A 5,066-nucleotide genomic window follows, 5' to 3' on the forward strand; every position below is an offset into this window, starting at 1 on the left:
AAAATTTATTCTATGTAAAGTTTTATACAACACCAGCGGAGATATTATACGAAGAGATAAAACCCCCAATTCAAGTTATTAAAATAGGACTAACCAAAGATATGATTATATCTGAAGATATTGGACAACAGGAAGAAATACAAAAAATAGAGATACCAAGTTTTTATGCCAATAAAAGAATAATTGGTATATCAACTATTATACAAGAGTTAACAAACAATTATTTGAACGGGAATGCTATATGGAGTTACTACTCTAGAGATCAGTTAATGATATATTCAAATTCGAGAGAACTAAGAAGAACAAATATGGATGAAGTCTAGCGATGGATTTTATCATTATAAAAACCAGAAGAAAGACCTACGACAAGAGCACTCAAAGCAGGATTTATTTCGCCAGAACTATTAACCAGATATTGCAAGCTAATTGGACACAAATACCCTGATCATCTATGTTCAAAATGTAATGGAGAAGACAACGTGATTCCCGATGTCCAGCTAGAATAAAGTCAAAGAGATATGAAGACAAAGAAGATAAAGACAACTAAAGAGATACGGCAAAGAAGATATATTTGGCCAAACAAGACAAAAACAAATAGTGAATAGTAGTATTATTGTAAATTATTAGGTGCATTTGTAAGAAAGTTAGTAGGAATAAATCATGTAAAATAGTCAACAAGTGTAGGGTAGTATGCATGTGCATATTAAAAGTGGTAGGTGGTGTGCATTATTAATAGGACAAGTGTGGTGTGCATTATTGTAGAGTAAGTAGTAGTGCATTATTGTAAAGTAAGTAGTATAGTACGTGCATTATTGTGCATTACTGTAGAGATATGATAGAATTTGTTAGTGCAGTAGATAGGATTTCCTTTCTATATAAAGAAATGTACATGTAACATAAGAAATAGGCTGGGAATAAACGAAGCACATTCATAAAAAACACTCTCTCACATATTTAAAACATATTCATACTTAATAGATAATAGAGCAACTCTCAGATATCATGGATAAGCAAGAGGCAAAGGTATATTGTTCAACAAATATGCAGAACTAATTTCATATATTCCTGAATATCATATATATGATTGAATAAATTTATGTTAGTTATTATGTATTAGAATTATTTGAATCATGATTAAACCGGTAGGCAAGGAAAGCCGTTTAAGGGAGTAAACAAAGTTGAGGCGCTGATAAGGAGGAAATATTCGCTAAAGTACGATGCTAGTAGTGACAGGAGAACATGATAAACAAATAATCTAGTTCATAATGATCTAATATGAATTTAATCATATGATAGGAAGGAATAATTGAAAATAAAAAACCTGCATAACAACGAACATGACTACATACATGCATGATGAAATGATAAAAAACTATGAAACTTTTAATCTTATATATACTTAAAGGTATAGAAATAATTGAATTAAGAAGAATATAATGGGAAAAAATATTTAATGATAACAAATCAGAGGATATATTAAACCAACAATGTTATGAAATAGACCTACATTATTTAGACCTCGAAAGAATAGAATGGTATGAGTTAGAAATAAATTTAGATTAAAATGAACTACGAATATTACAATATTGGACAGAATCTATGGAAGATAATAAAACTATTAGGACAATTAATGGAGGAAAATTTATATATGTATCTAAGAACCCAAGATATGTTATATCTAGAATATATCATAAATAATATTAAAGAAATATCAAGATTAAGACACTTAACAAAAGAATATTATAATAAATCTTTAGCCAAACATAAGATGAATTCCTCACCTATCAAAAATGGTACACCTAGAATTCCTCACCTACCACACTACCAAAAATGTCAAATAAAATTAAATAAAGCAATAAGCTTACACAATATTTGCATTCAAATTTTGGATAATGACTAATTATAGTGGCTATCTCAATCATGCTAACTAATGTTAAGAATATTCAAAAGCAATTCAAATACGGATGACTCATTAATAAAATATTATCCACATTAAAATTAGCAAAACTAGACAAGAAAAATAAGTCTATTAACAACTTGATCCTTCTTTATTATTTAAAAGAAATTCAAAAACAATGTCCACCCAACACATGGTCCCTTAATTAATTCATAATTTTTCGTAATGTTTAAATAAGAAACATCAGCGCACACAAATAATTTCACATATATTTGCTAAGTGTACAAAAATATCACTATAATATTTTGTGTATGCATATTATCATATACAACCTCAAATAATGTCAATATTATATTTATTTTTTATCACAATTCCACGTAAATCAACTCTCACTAACATTAATATCATGTACCACCTTAGAAAATGCCAATATATAAATGTGAATATATATATAAATAAATCATTCTTCATTTTTCAATTTGAGTAGATACATCATTCCAGAACAGAAAACCAAATTGAGAATCAGAATCGCGCTTGGCTCGGCTCGTACTCACATTCGCCCTAATCAATATAGAGCCGATAGTATGAATAGGAAAGTCCCAGGTTAAATAAAAAAAACTAAGACTCTAAACTCAAATAAAAAATAATGAACCTTCAACCTCAAATTCCTATTTGAACAACTTTTTATTGTTATTGTCGTAAAGTTTCGTTCTTCGTTCCTCTCCTCTTGGTCGAGGAAAATGGGGACCCTGCGATGGGGCTTCAGGTAGGGCATCGGGAACCTGACACTTCCAAGGATAGTCTACACACACAAACCCAATCTCGTTTTCTTAGGGTTATGGTGGCACTATGTTTAAATTGACGACTTGGATGCGAACATTTCACAGTGAGACTATCTAAGCCCGATGTCGTAGGTTCAAATCCTACAGAGCGTGATTTTAATTTACTTAGCACAAACATGTCCAACAATACCAAAGTCTAACACCCAATATCTCATATTGATCACAAGATTCGTTTGAGAGATGACCACAATTATGTATATCTTCCGCTTCGTCACTTTTACTTTGCGGAATTATCATTTCTCCGAATCTTCTACTATATACACTGAGGGTATATTTAAAGAGTTTTGCATATTCAAATCTATTAAAATATAAACATAGAAGTTACATACCTTATTAACTTCACAAGATTCGTTTGAGAGATGACCACAATTATGCATATCATCCGCTTTTTTACTTTGTGGAATTATCATTTCTCCGAATCTTCTACTATATACACTGAGGGCATATTTAAAGAGTTTGGCATAATCAAATCTATTAAAATATAAACATAGAAGTTACATACCTTATTAACATGAGGATAAAAACTTACTTAGTTATTCTCCGCCTAATATGAGGAGCTTTTCCCAGTGTTATTTATCACCACATTCCAATGTAGACATACAGTTGTCAGATTTCAAGGTTGTATGTAGTCTCAATACTAAAACGACGTCTTTCCTTCTCACATATTCACTTAACTCGTGATCTTTATCATTAACACACCAAAATTGAGAATACAGGAGAAGGGAAATTTGAAAGCGCTAACAATTTTGCAAGTAGTATTTTTCGTAAGAATAAAGAACGAAATATCCTTGAGATTGTTGGAAATCTTACGGAAAATACCTTCACCATGAACACTTGTAACGAATTCACCAAAGCTTATACTTCACCAATAACTCTTATAGAAAATTCTCATAGCTTGAGGCGTGTCAAAAGACACTTTCCTTAAGGATATTTCACCCGATATGGACGTATCCTCCAGGATTCAACAAGCTCTTCTAATATAATACTAGGAGCCAGAAACTAACAAAGATTAAATCAACGAAAAAACCTAGCACTAGAATATATGTGAAAGTATTATCTTCTCTATTCTACCTTATGAGAGTAAATCAAAAGACGCTTATATAGGCAACCAAATGGACCAAACCAAATAGCTCTAATGTTCAGCAAAAGAACCAAACGTCTCAAAATTGAAGAGCAATAAAGTCTCCAAGACTAGTGGATAATTGACATAGAGAATTGTCAATAAATGGCTAACAATTAGGGATTAATTACAATAAATATTATGATTCGATTTGTCAGAAATAAACGTTAGATTTAAAGGAGGATTAATAGCCACTCAATGCTATAAATGAGAGATGACTAATGACTTTATCACAAAGACCAAAAAAATCTAAAATATCCAACACAGTAGTAATAATATATATCCCAGTTTTTTTCTGTTGACAAATTTTATAACCGGTAATTCTTTTTTGTAAATTCCAATTATAATCAATCCAATGCGCAGTAAAAGTTAAATAATCAAAACCATTAGGACTACAGCCCATATCAATGGTAACAACAACTTTACAATCCATTATTTCAAAATAGGCACGTAAATATTGACAATGTTTTTCTTGAAATTCAAAATGATCTCTTTTTACCATGCCTCTTGATAAACAAGTAAAACTAGGATTATATGTATCACAAATATATGCAATAAAATCCGGATGTTCTCCAAAACTAAAAGGTAAACCATAAACGACAATCATTTTAGCAAAATTTTCACAATCACGATCCTTATTATAGGTTCGATGTGTAAGAGGACCACTTGGGTTCGAAGTATATAATTCACCTTGAACCATATTTGACCCTCTAACCGATGCTCCAATGCTAGAATCTTCATTAACACCAAGAGAAGATAAATATGCAAACCACTCTTTCTTATGTTTTAGAATCAAATGTCTTTTTAAATCCCCCGTTGAACCTCCACTCCCACTAGATGTATATTTAATTTTTTTTTATGAATATTACATATACGAAAAGTTTTTTCATTATTCAAATAACAAAGTTTCCACACATGTGAATTTTTAGTACGTTCTACCTTGGTCTTACCCCTAGTTGGAATAATAGGAGGACGACTAGTTTCAACCGGAGGATTGTCCTCCTAAGGTGGAACTTCAGTACTATTGAGGTCGGGACAAGTCGGTGTATCATCTAAATCTACTTCTTCATCTTCATCATTTTCTTGATAATTACAATAATGTCTTTCATAAAGCTAATGGGGAATTATAGGAGTATCCGAATTAATTTTTATAGGATCGGGACCAGAAAAACAAGTTTCATTCACATGCGTAAATTCATCCGTATTT

The sequence above is a fragment of the Solanum tuberosum genome, unplaced genomic scaffold (genome assembly GCF_000226075.1).
Source record: "Solanum tuberosum cultivar DM 1-3 516 R44 unplaced genomic scaffold, SolTub_3.0 scf00014, whole genome shotgun sequence".
NCBI classification, from domain to species: Eukaryota; Viridiplantae; Streptophyta; class Magnoliopsida; order Solanales; family Solanaceae; genus Solanum; species Solanum tuberosum.